The following is a 14,951-nucleotide window of genomic DNA, read 5'->3' as shown; positions in this document are numbered from 1 at the left end:
CTGCATAAAATCATACAGTCTGGCTTGTAAAATAACAACACAAGGTTTGAAGATGCTTTCCTGACCATTGTGTGCCAGCTGGCTGACTTCGGTCAGAAATATCTCTGTTCATTTCCCAGAAGTGAGCAAATCTGAGAGCGCTATATGCCAAAAGTGAAAAAAAAGTCACAATGTCAATCTGAAAGTGCTGATGTGGTGATTTTGAATGTGGTATTGACTGATAAATGTTTTTTTTTATGTCATCGGCCAAATATTATAGCAGATACATCATAAATAATGTTCTCTGGTTAAACTTCTTCAGCTGCACACTGCTCACTGTTAAAATACTGTACAGTACTATCTTTCTGTCATGATAATTCACTTACTGTGAATTACTGATGGTAATGGTTACCTTGTTTTCTGCAGTGAATGTTTTCAAATAAAAGCAGTTGTCCACTTTTTGCCTTTTGTTTTAGTTCTAGGGAATTTTCTATTAATATTCAGATACTGTATATCGGCCATGTATCGCTTCCAATTTTTAACACATTTCGGTGCATCCCTAGTTTTTTAAATCTTTGTTAATGTTAGTTGCAATAATATCAAGACAATTGTTCATCTTAGTTCACTGTGCATTAACTAATGTTAAAGTGACAGTTAACCCAAAAATGAACATTCTGTCATCATTTCCCAAACCAAGTCTCATGGCAGTTCGTGGCATAGACACAAAATTTGCAATCTATTCATTTGTGTTCATAGACACTACACTAATATCCAGATTTTTTCGTGTCAGAGAGCACAACCTTTTTTAAACTCATCCCTCAGCACGACTTTCAATACAGAGACTCCGTGTGTATTTATATATTTATAACCTGATTCCTATATTTTAGGGGATCGTAGGAAATAGAAATTCACACGAATTAGCCACCTTATAAAATAGGTGAATTCCCATCAGATTGCATTGATATTTATTTATACATATGTAAGATACCGCATTTTAAAATACACTAGATTGAAAGTCGTGCTAACTGACACGAAAAAAAGGAGGAAATTCGTGTCAGTAACCACAAACTAATATATTACAGTTTGTGACAGTATCGCAAATTCCCATGATAGTGTGTTGCATTTCCTGATCCTCTTGTAATTTTAAACGTGTACGACTTCCTTCCTTCCGCAGAACACAAAATAAGACATTTTGAGCAAATAACCAAAAAGCACTGGCCCTCGTTCACTTCTATTGTATGGACACAAAACTGGAAGTGCATGGAATCTAGTTCTGAACATTCTTCAAAATATGTTCATTTGTGTTCTGTGGAAGAAAGAAATACAAACAGGTTTAAAATGAAAAGAGGGTGAGTAAATGATGACAGAATTTTTATGTTGGGGTGTATTATCACTTGTGTAAAATGGTGAAATTAACATGAGCTGATTCATAAATGCTGTAAAAGTATAGTTTAATTTATGTTTAGTTTGTGTGTGTGTGTGAAAATACAAAACTAAATCAGCTGGTTTATCAGGAAGAGCAGTATTCCTATTTGACCCTAAAATGAACCTCCTGGGCCCTCCAATTTCTAAATCCCTTGACTAACATGCACATTCACAATACCCCACACACTGCGTCAGTCTGCATTATTGTGATTTCTTTGAGGTCTCCAGACGTACAAACAAAAAGCTCTGAATCACCAGTCTCTTTTACCCACAGCCAAACAGCACAAGGATGATGGTTAGTAATCAACAATGCAATGGCTACAAGAAGTTGCTTCAAGGATGTTATACAGGGCAACAAGAACCTTTATACAGGGCAAAGTGAGCAAATGGCTTCTCATCCTCTATTTCAAATTATTTGTTGCAACACTTAGAGTCTGCTTTTGTCTGGGTGAACTGATTATAAACAGACACAATTTTTTCATGATAGAGAATTGAGCAGAATGCATTGCATAATGTCTTTCTTTTAAACCGCCCCAGATGTTTAAACAGAGGTACAGCATACAGTATAAAACTGACATAGTTCATAAAAACAAGATGTTTTACTTTCTTTCTCTTTTTCTCTTTGATTTATTAGTTTGCTCAGTAGAATGTATTGTAGAGGGAATGTACCGTAACTCAAAGAGATTATTAATTATTCAATTTTAGTCCATAATCAGTATTTAACCACCTATCATTTTCCAGTGATGTTTTCACACTTAAGCTTAGATTTGCTGAATCTGCACTCAAACGTCAATTTAATTCAAGATGTCAATATGAACCCAAACATATTTCCATCAACTTATCACTGGGGTGATATCCTTTCAAAAAGTATATTTTTGCCCCAAAGAGTGCATATAAGTATACCTCAAAGGTACATATTAGGACCATTTATCTTTTGTACCTTTTTTCTGACCGTGCATGCATTCATTTTTCTTCAAAATAATTTTGGGAGAAGCAGGTGAGAGTAAGTTGATACTAAATTAATCAGAAATGTGTAGTTCATTAAGTCTCGTGATCAAGGAAATGCACATATGCACTATTCAGTATCATTTAAATATATAGACTTACAAGCCCATTCATCCGACAGACGGAGATATGCTGGAGTCATTCATGTACAGCACTTTGTTTTTCTGAATGAACCTGCATAGAGGCAAATGACTAAATAAATTAATAAGTGTTGGGTGGTCCCTCAGTGGGTGTGAAGAGTGAGTGGGCAATAACTCACAGAACGAGCCTGACAGGACCCCATATATCTTGCAGCTATGCGTATGAGTGGAGCCCTATACTAAAGAACTAATGAAGTGTAAATGAGTGATGATTCAGTCTTTAGGCAAAAGTAAATGGGTGTGAACATGGTAATATATTGAAATGGCATCTCGGTTAATGTTACTTAAGGAAGCCTCTTTAAAATAATAAAGTAAGACCATATGATGAGAAACATTATAAACTAGATTGGGTTGTGCAACAGTGATGCAAAGATGTGGTGTCACCAGGTTTAATGAAACTTTTTACAATCTGCTGTTTGAGGTGCATCACTAGCTTGCCTTCAGGAAAAGATTCCATGGCTACTATAAAATGTAAACAAATGAATATTGAAGATATTTTTTCAAGCCAAACAATGCAAAATAACCTTATGGAGGACTTAAGTACAAATACATAAATGAATGTGTCATGAATTGTGTGGGGAGAACCCAAATGCAGGCAGACACGGGGATGAAGGAGTGAATCCCAAATAAACTTTGATACAAACGACAAAATAAACACCCACGATGGGGGAAACCACTAACCAAACTAGATACAAAACTGAAAACAAACACTTCCCACAAGGGGGGCAAAAATAACCAAACACAAACAAGGTACTTCAACATATACATACAGTATTGACAGGAACAAGAACTAGGAACATGACCAAGGGAACAGGTACAAGCCAGGAAACATGTACAACGAACCAGCACAAGACAATAGACAAGAGGGCATTAAAAAGGGAGACTAACAAAGGAAATAACGATGGGCAGGTGTGGGTAATGAGACACAGGAGGAAAGCTATACTAGGAACGAGAGGGGCGGGGCCAAATGACGAGACTGGAGAGAACGCATATTATGTCCTGATTGACAATAATATGTTTCTTTCCACATAAAACACGTGGGTCTGTCATGATTCTGCCCCTAGACCAGAAAATCAAGACAAGAGTAGGCAGAATCATGACAGAATGAATTACATTAAATAAACAAACAAATACATAAATACATGCATGAAAGCATAAATATATAAATAATTAGATTAAATAATTCTAATAAATAATTAGATAAATTAAAGCAAAAATGTATAAATAATTCGATAAATTAACGCATAAATGTATAAATAAATAAATAAATAAATACATAAACGCGTAAATAAATAAATAAATATGTCAAAAATATGAACTTTGCACAATTTTTTGTACTACTACATTTATTTCTGTATTTCTACATTTATTTCTGTATTTCTACATTTATTTCTGTATTTCTACATTTATTTCTGTATTTCTACATTAATTTATCCATTTCTACATGTATTGATTTCTGTGTCTGTATGTTAATAAGGTAGGCAGTCCTCTTCCTCTCTCAAAACATGATCGGTCAACTGTGATTTATGATCATTAACAAATATCATTGATCTTCAACCTAGCGTCTACCTTCTGTTACGTTTGGAACGAATCACAGATGCTTTAGTTCAGTTAAGTGATGATAAGGATTTTGAACTTGTTTATTTTTTTATTTTTTTATTTAAAAGGGACAATGCATATGGATGAACATAGCTTTTCAGCAATGTACACATGCCAAAATTAGCCCCCAGGCTATTTTACATTTGTAGTCCCATGTGCGGTCATCAATCAATACCTAGTAACACAGCTAAAACATTTAATTTAAACATGATTCGACTTAATTTAAAAGACACACAATTAACAGCAACATATAGGAAATGACACAATTAGTAAACAGGGCATCTAATATGGCATACTCATACATGACGGATACACACATATACACATACATAGTAAAGTGCTACTTAAAGTACAATAAATGTATTATAAATTTCTTAAAGTGCTATTAGATGCTGCAAAATGCTGAATCTAGTTTGGCATACATACATACACTTATAAAGTAGTACAGTGAACCGTATCCATTTATCTAAATTACAACAATTACAGAGGCGGACAGAGTACACAGGTTCATTACTTGAGTAAAAGTACAGATACCCCTTACTAAATTTTACTCAAGTACAAGTAAAAGTACTACAGTCAGATGTGTACTTAAGTAAAAGTACTGAAGTACATGTTTTTAAAAGTACTTGAGTATCAAGAGTACAAGAGTACATTTTCTAAATATTGCATTACTACTGCCACAGTGCTTACATTTATGTACAGAAACGTCCTACATGGAGTTATGAAAAATGTTAATGTTAATACCTTGGAGAATGTTAAAGGAATTTAAAGTAAAATAAAGTAATTTTAATCTTTTTACCATGCTTTATTCTTTTCACCTCTGCTAGAGTTTTAATGGATTTTTTGCACCCACATTTGAACCGAACAGTTTTAAACAACACACCGCATACTCAAGAACATCAAAGCAAATACTCGGCTTACATTAATGAGTAATATTAGAAAATACAATTCAGCTAACAATTGTGTGTACATGTGAGTTTCTCTGTTTTTTCATCAATCAGTAGTGGCGTTTCATCAAAACCTAGGGTATGGCGAAATTTCCTCAGACCATACAAAAGCGAACCACAATGAAACCAAATGATACCACATATATGTAACCACAAAACTTAAAGTAGTAAAAAATAACCCAGCCAGATGTTGTCATAACCACCACCAACGACTACGTTAATCGACTATGAGACTAAAATATAAACCGACCATTGATCAGATTCAGCAAACAAGCTAATCCTGGCATAGCTAGTGGCAAATCGCAAAATACATAATAGCCTAAACTGCGACTGCACTACAAAGTCTTTCCGTACAATATATTTTTTTAATTTTTCACAGATAGCGTTTTACATTATGAATGAAATACAATAACAATAGTGTAAATTATTCGATTTATTAAAATTATTAAATGGATGCCAACTAATTGGGAAATAAAGACCATCCCCACTACCCATAACCTCACACTTGATTCCAAAACCACTGTTAGGCATTTTGTAGACAGTTTCTTTGTTTTATTGAAAATAAATGCCTGTATATGATCTTAAATGTGGAAAATGCAGACAAACGAGTTTAGCCAAAAAGAGCTTCGAACCAACATTACGATGATGTCACGTCAAAACTACATATCTTCGGTCTTACCGACTATACGTCAATGACGCTATGTGAATTAACGGTGTTTATACATTCTCAAATACACATGCTTCCGACGCCTATGCTACATGTACACATCAGTGTAAAGTAGTTTAATTATCTATAATGAGTCTCATTATGCACACGTACTTTGTTTCAACAATGTTTTCTGAACGCTAGGGCCATACACAAACGCCGCCCCTGAAATCAATAAACCTAAAACAGCAAAGAAGGCGATATAGCAATGTTCTGACACACCTCTGAACCTGACCATGTTATACACGCAGCATAGAGCAAAGAAGAGAAAATAATAATGATTAAAGAAAATCAGCTGACCGGTCGCGATGTTTTCAAGTTCATTTCATGTTATATTTAGCATTTTATATGACGCTATTGGCTACTCTTCCCTTACCTTTATTCTTTATTCGTATAAAAATACCCCCAAATCGCATGAAAATACACACAAAACACATATTCTTCAATCGTGCATTTATTAGCTTCTTGTTTTGGTGAAGAAATGTTACTTTAGCTTCATCGCGGATGTCCTGAATGAGGAAGTGTACACAGGACGCGTCATGCAGACGTGAGATGATTGACAGCTGTGTACAGCAAATGATAGAGCTCTGAGGTCTGGGTGATTGTTGCTGATAGGCTCGCCCAATAAGTGGCGCCTGCACAATCCAATCACGTTTGAGAGGGAAAAAACAAATTGGTGGTTTCCGAGATTTTTCTTTTTCCTTTTTAGAAATAACGTGTACTTACGGTTATGGATAGAAATGTAGCGGAGTAAAGAGTACAATATTTGCCTCTCAAATGTACTTGAGTAAAGTCATGAGTACTCCCCAAAAATTATACTCAAGTAAAGTACAGATCCCTCAAAATTGTACTTAAGTACTGTACTCGAGTAAATGTACTCCGTTACTGTCCGGCTCTGAACAATTATCATTGGTGGGCACATGTTTGATTTGTTTTAAGCCATTGTTTAAGTTGGTTCTTAAAACTGGGAAGGTCAGGCTTTCTCTCACGGCAACCAGTAATTTGTTCCAGATCTCTGTCCCCTTAATTGATAGTATATAAAATATTGGTGTTTTGGCATACAGTAGGCAGGTTGTTAATGTATAAAGAAAAAAGAATAGGGGCAAGTATGGAGCCTTGTGGAACCCCTACTGGACATTCTAAATAGGGAGATTTGATGTTGTCAATAGAGACACACTGTATTCTATTAGCTAAGTACGAGTTCATCCAGCTGATGGCTTGCCTGAGCTCCCTGTGTGTCTGAGCTTCCTGCTTATCGGAGCTCCCTGCTTGTCTGAGCTCCCTGCTTGTCGGAGCTCCCTGATTGTCTGAGCTTCCTGCTTGTCGGTGCTCCTTGCTTGTCTGAGCTCCCTGGTTGCATGAGCTCCCTGCTTGTCTGAGCTCCCTGGTTGCATGAGCTCCCTGCTTGTCGGAGCTCCCTGATTTTCTGAGCTCCATGTGTCTGAGCTTCCTGCTTATCGGAGCTCCCTGCTTGTCTGAGCTCCCTGCTTGTCGGAGCTCCCTGATTGTCTGAGCTCCCTGCTTGTCTGAGCTCCCTGCATGTCTGAGCTCCCTGCTTGTCTGTGCTCCCTGCTTGTCTGAGCTCCCTGCTTGTCTGAGCTCCCTGCATGTCTGAGCTCCCTGCTTGTCTGTGCTCCCTGCTTGTCTGAGCTCCCTGCTTGTCTGAGCTCCCTGCTTGTCTGAGCTCCCTGCTTGTCTGAGCTCCCTGGTTGCATGAGCTCCCTGCTTGTCGGAGCTCCCTGATTGTCTGAGCTCCCTGCTTGTCTGAGCTCCCTGCATGTCTGAGCTCCCTGCTTGTCTGTGCTCCCTGCTTGTCTGAGCTCCCTGCTTGTCTGAGCTCCCTGCATGTCTGAGCTCCCTGCTTGTCTGTGCTCCCTGCTTGTCTGAGCTCCCTGCTTGTCTGAGCTCCCTGCTTGTCTGAGCTCCCTGCTTGTCTGAGCTCCCTGGTTGCATGAGCTCCCTGCTTGTCTGAGCTCTGTGGTTGTCTGAGCTCCCTGGTTGCATGAGCTCCCTGCTTGTCTGAGCTCCCTTTTTTTCTGAGCTCCATGTGTGTCTGAGCTTCCTGCTTGTCTGAGCTCCCTGCTTGTCTGAGCTCCCTGATTGTCTGAGCTCCCTGATTGTCTAAGCTCTTCAAATGAAACCGAAGGTAGTTAGTAGATTGAAGATCAATGATATTTGCTAATGATCGTAAATCATATTAAAACACCCGCCATCTTTAACAGGGTTAGTAGTACCTGCAGCAGTACTAGAGCTGACCAATCATGTTTTGAGAGAGGAATAGGACTGCCTACCTTAATAAATATATAAATAAATGTAGAAATGTAAAAATCAATGTTGAAATGTAGAGATAAATGTAGAAATACAGAAATAAATGTGGTAATACAAAAAATGGTTGTGTACTAATAAATTCATTTTTGTTTTAATACTTAAGTCATTTCTTGTCCTCCATACTACTGATGTTTTGATGCAAACAAATTACTCATTATTTAATCTGCATAATAAAGATCTTATGACATCATCAACCAAACAGATCTCAAAAAGTAATGCAACAGTATTAGTATGATGTGCTTTATCTCTGAGGGGGCCTTGACAAAAGCTCCACTCCCCAGCTGGCCTGACAGCTTGGCCCTAATGGCACATTATTATATAGCCATGTACTGGATTTTACAGTTATTTGGAATGGAAGGAGAGTATGTTGCACTGATTAACTAATGCTAAACGGACATTAGAATAAGCAGCATGCATGTTCCTGGAACTGCTGAACAAACATTGGATGACCAAATCATCTCTACATCCAGCCCTAACACCCGTTACCTCGTCCACAGCCTTTGTGCTGAAGTCATTAGTGTTAATGCACCGAGATCATCAAGCAGAAATAATCACATGAACCGTTCTCACCTGGTACAAGGTGGAAACTGGAGCTCATTTCAACCGGGAAAGTGAGCAAGATCATCACACGCTACTTCTGAGCAGACAACACAATGTGCTTTTACTCACATCCTAATTGAGTTTAATTCTGAACTGATCAGCAGATCAGCCGGTGAAAAGAACCCTTCTGGGTTGTCTCTCTCTCTCTCTCTCTCTCTCTCTCTCTCTCTCTCTTTCTGTGCTTGAACAAAAACCCTAAACTCAGTTTTATACAGAATGAGTTATGATTTAAAATACAATTGAAGTATTAGGGCTATCATCTGAGGTTTTAAAAACAGTGCCAGTGTGTACAGCTGATTTTTTCTGTTGGATGTAACAAAATGTTTCAATATATTTGGATTGCACTCATAGTCTAATAAACAGTATGTGCATCTGCTCTACAGTAAACTGCAAACCCTCAAAACAAATATACAATGATGAAATAAAACAATTACAATTGTGATGCAACAAAGACATCTTTGCCAAAAGGCAAATGATTGTGGTAACTTCCGTTTTAATAACATTACGTAATAAATGAAATGCTAATGCCAGCATCATAGGAGCTGAACGTTGGAGCCTTGTGGCTGTGAGGAAAACACTCATCATATGAATTAGAACGCAAGAGCATGAACCGACTGAACACATGACATGACCTGCTCTCTATGCTTCAGTTTAGCTCAATTAATCTTTTTTATAGACTCAAACAAAGCATCAAGGAATATACACAGTATGCACAACCATATCCACACATAGGATCTGTTAGTCATAGAAAACTAAATTAAATGCAGAACTGAATTAATCATCTGGATATCACAATGTAAAGAATATAAAATTCAACAGCTGTGGCCTCTACACTGCATGGTGCTTTTAATTTGACTCCTATTTGTAAATGCTTAAATGGTAAAGCGTTTTCAATAAACATCTGCATGTGTTGAATTATTAATATGTATTAATGTAGAAATAATAACTACTAACTGAATTTAGAAAAACAAACAGATTTCCCTAAAAGTGGAGAAACTCACCTGGAGAGTTTATATGTGACCTGTGCAGTCAAGATGTGAAAAAAGGGACAGTGTGCGTTAAAGAGAGCTTCGTTTTGTTGAGGTGAATTTACAGACCCCATCTCTCCTTCCAAGCGGGTCTCCAGGCAAACATGTAGCTATTCTAAGAGGGAGGGCCAGAAATACACACCAATCGACTATTTGTGTTTGAGTGTGTGTGCGTCTGTGTGTTATTTAAGCAGAGCCTTTCCCAGGAAACAAACACTAGGTAAGTGATCTTTTACTATGTCTTGCACTATGTGTTTGAAACTGACCACAATGTTTGTTGATCAGATTTTCCCTACATTGTGGGCAGCAAGTGTGCCCAAAGGGATAATAAAATCTGAATCTGAATTCTTGTCAACTGTCCACTTAAAGGAACAGTTCACGCAAAAAACATTCCGTCTTCTTTTACTCAGTTTACTCAGCAGAGTCAAAGTTGATCCAAATCTTTGTACATTTCTTTGTCCTGGTGAACACAGAGATATTTGTAAGAATGCTTGTAACCAAACAGTTCTTGGCCACCATTGACTACCATGGGAAAAACTGCTTTATACATTTCTCTTCCACAAAAGAATTTTAGAAAAATGTAGGAAAGCAAACAGTTCTGGGTCACTTTTGACTACCATTGTATTTTTTCCTACTATGGTAGTCAATGGTTGCCAAGAACTGTTTGGTTACAAGCATTCTTCCAAATATCTTTCTATGTGTTCATCAGAACAAATACATTTAAACAAATTTGGAACAACTCGAGGGTGAGTAAATGATGACACAATATTCATTTTGGGGTGAACTGTCCCTTAAAGAAAACTCAACGAAGAAGGGATTAGGGGTATGTAATATATAAAAAGCACCAGAAGCCAATGGAAAGCCCCCCTCCCATATAAAAAACAAATGGTATGTGTTTGTGTGCATATTCAGAATGCTTGTTTAGGTCAACACGGTACTGTAGCTGAAGACAGATCTGCTTCCGTTGGATGACTTTGCAACATACTGTACACCAGAGACACCTGTTGGGAAATGGCAAAATATATATCAGTTGTTTCATCTGCAAATTTAAAATTAAGAATTAAGATTAAACCAAATTATTTTATATAGACAAAGACAAACAGGACTGCAACAGAATCATACATAATCTTAATCCGTGTATCATAGTAACTAAATAAATAACCTGAGAACTTCCATAGATACATTACAATTATAAGATCAAAACCATTTCCAGTAAGCATATCAATGACTTGCAAGATCCCACATTTCAATTCACTGTGCACCCCTGGTGATCTTTAAATATGATTTCTATTCTTGATGCACAGAATAAAAGTGACGGCCAGAGCTACTGTGTAAAATCTGCACACCTGTTATTTCGGCTCACATGAGCAATTTCCCATAAGCTTTACCCAAACTATTTATTATTTCTACTATTATAACTAGTTTCCACAACAACAGCTGCAATGTCTATACTGAATGTCAGTAGGAAAGGATCTATTTTTAGTTGTCCTGGAACCAATTGTAAAGAGTTTTGAATATCTGTTTCATCGTAAACCATATGGAAATAATTTGTAGATAGTCGACATATTAGATGACAGTGGGGTGCAACAACATGATATGCTGTAACTGTTTTAAAACAACATTGATATAATGAATTGTGCTGTTTTTAAAGTGCATATTAATTATTTGTGTAAACACAACAACAAATATTCCTTAAAAAACATAGACAAACCTAGCAACCAGACATCTAAAAATATACACTTTGCCTCATAAGTTGTAACCTAAATCTTGTTCTTAATTCTAGGGGTGGAGAACTGACACTAATATAGTATAATAAAACTAAAACAGTGTTGTTTGTCTCTAGGTTCTGCGATGGGCATCTTCAATAAAGATTGAACTAGTTTTAGTGCTCGCTATGCTAAGACACTGTGCTGAACATGTCCTCAAAAGTTTGTAAATTTCCTGGACAAAAACTGAGTTTAAAAAAAGAAAATGTTCTCGGCCCTTGAAAAAGTTCATAGAAATGTTTTTTCTTACCAAACCTGTGATATGAATTTAAAGCATTACAACTCTGCGGTAGATATAAGGAAATATCATAGTGTCAGAAGTTGATTTGAAGAAACTAGCGCTTGTGACCGACCAGTTTTGTTATTATGGGCTCTGACTTCTTAAGAACCTCAGAATGACTAAGACCCCAAATCACAGTTTAAGGTACTCGTCATTTCCATATGACTCAGTGAGGGTAAAATCCTCATTTGATGTGCACATAATGAACTGATAGTTCTGTGTGGATAGTAGTTATGATTCAAGCTCAAAACTCTGGCTTATGAATAATTCTCTTTGATGAATCTACATATCTATTCACAGAGGAACATATCCAGGAAAAATATTCAGTGGCTTCAGCTTTACAAGGTTATTGCATGTCTTGCTCTCTATGAAATGCATTGAATGTAATTAATGCTGAGTACATTTCTACTGGTATGTTTGTATTATATACAGTTATTAAAGGGATATTTCACTCAAAAATCAACATTCCTTTATCTTCCTTTATTACCTTTATTTACTCACCTACGTCATTCCAAACCTGTATGACTTTCTTCTGCAGAACACAAAAGAAGATATTTTGAAGAATGTTTGTAAACAAACAACACGACACGCCATTGATTTCCATTGTATGAAAAAAAAAAACTCTGACAAATTTCTCAAAATATCAGTGTTCCACGAAAGAAAGAGTAAAGTATATGAGAGATGCAACATGAGGGTAAATCTTCACATAGAGCACAACTTTCTTACATATTAGTTTCTGTTGCTGCTGTCAAATAAAAGTCCCTGTTTGCCAGTTTGTGCTTTTTTCCATTCTCTACTAAGCACTTTATTTCGTTGATGCTCATAAAGTGAACTGGCCTGACTCATGGCCTTGTTCAAACTTAATCCACACACTCTATTGATGTGGATGACAATGCAATGCAAACCAAGAGTACAGAATGAAAACATACGAAAGGCTGTAATATATAGATGTTCTATGCTGAAATTATGAACAACCTTCAGAGCCCATCTGCCTTTTTTACACAAAAACACACAAGTGCTTAAGAATTTACAGTATGTCCAAATGAAAGTTAGCTTAATCATGCAGGTGATGCGAGAGTACAGGTGCATGCATGGTGATAAAAGTGATTTGCCATATTGGAAAATTGGGGAAATATTAACCGTCTAACAGAGCCTTCTGAGAGGAATGTTGGTTCTTAAAGAGGAAAAGGAATTATCCTTCACAATTCGCCAGAATTTGAGTATATTAATGATATTAAAGGGGTCATATGGTTTCGTTTTACGTCACACACTGCAGTATTCGACCACTCACAACGCACTGGTTAACTGGCCAATCATAGCACACCTCGCTTTTCAGAGGGATGAGCTTTGTGGTGTGTGGTGATTTTATCAGACAATGTGTCTTGCTTATAAAACAGAACTGACAACAGAAACCGAAAATATGTAAATGACAATTGACAACATGTTATGTTGAGAGAGCAGTATCGAAGCAGTCTGAAGTTGCAACTTTTGTTGCCTTCAAGCGCTCTCGGAAATCTGTTAATTCCCAAGAATTAATTTATGGATCAGTGCTCTTTTAATGTTAAAAGATACTTGTAACGTTTGAATGAATCTAGATAATTAGAAACGTCAATGTTACTAATATAATTGTAACGTTAGTAAATCCTGATGTTACTTCCGCGTTTGTGTTGGGAAATATCCCACTTCCGAGGTGACGTCACCAGTTTGATGGCGCATGAAGTCAAAAGGTTCTTGCATGAGGATGGCACCTGACGATCAGCCAGAGTTTCCTTGGGTTGGGGGATGTCACGAGGTGGTCCTACTTGAGCCAGCATAGTCTGTGGTTACATCGGGATGAGTGAACAATTAGCGTAGCTGCTGTTCATTTACTTAAAAACAAGAGATAATACTGGTATGCATCATATGTATGCTTTGCTGAAAAGATGCGTTTTAATCTAGATTTAAACTGGGAGAGTGTGTCTGACCCTCGAATAGTCTCAGGAAGGCTATTCCAGGGTTTAGGTTCAGCTACATATGAGAAACTCGACCACCTTGGTTGGATTTAGTTATTCTAGGTACTATCAGAAGTCTGCAGTTTTGTGATGGTAAAGAGCGTGATGGGTTGTATCGTGATAGAAGCTCTGTTAGATAAGCGGGAGCTAAACCGTTTAATGCTTTATAAGTGACCAGAAGTACTTTATAGTCTCTACGGACCTTAATGGGTGGCAAGTGTTGGGATGATGAAATTGGTGTTATGTGGTCATATTTTCTAGACCTTGTAAGAACACTACCAGCGGAAATTGAACTAGCTGTAATTTAAGGGGGATTTTTACTTCTACGCCGTAGGGCACTCGTCAGTTTTTTATTATACTTGGGTGTTGTTGTCCGCGTTGACAGGCAATGGCGACTAGGCGTCAGTGTCCACAGGGGTGTTGCTTGTGTAACCAAGACATGAGCCGAAGAAGAAGCAGTTCCTTGTGTACGCTGTGTGAAGCATTTAGCAGATGAACGTAAGTCACTTCCGCAGCTTGAGTTGTTACATACAAAAGAAAGCGAAATTTATTTACATAATTCACTCGGAAATACTTATGAGTAACCCGACGCTATCACTGAGTTTATTGACCTGAAGGGAGGGGTTTCAACAGACCGATCTCAGCACTTGGGGTCCGCGTCGCATTGACTTACTGTTACATTTTTGGAGAGGTGCGTGTCAGGCTATGGCATAGGGTACTCTTCTCTGCGTCGGCTATGGCGTACGTCCGACGCATAAGTAAAGATCCCCCTTAAGTAGTGCATTACAACAAGTCTTGAAATCAAAAATGCATGAACTAGTTTTTCTGCATCAGAAATACACAGAATATTCCGCAGTTTGGCAATGTTTATAAGATGGTAGAAAGCTGTTTTTGTGACGTTTGAAATGTGTTTTTTCAAAGACAGGTTTCTGTCCAATGAAACGTCAAGGTCATTGTGAAAGATTTTACTTATTTTAAAGACCTATCTGCAGTTTGATTGATGTTACTTGGAATGCACAACAAAAAAATATTTTTGACTGCATGTAAATACTCATACTGACACTCAAAAGGCAGAAACAAGAAATCGCAAAGGGGAAACCCAACAGAGGATCACAAAACACGCACTGCACCAATGCTAGAGACACTAAAGGACATGT

Source organism: Barbatula barbatula, assembly GCF_947034865.1.
Source record: "Barbatula barbatula genome assembly, chromosome: 7".
In the NCBI taxonomy this organism is placed as follows: domain Eukaryota; kingdom Metazoa; phylum Chordata; class Actinopteri; order Cypriniformes; family Nemacheilidae; genus Barbatula; species Barbatula barbatula.
This window is presented reverse-complemented; position numbering follows the sequence as displayed.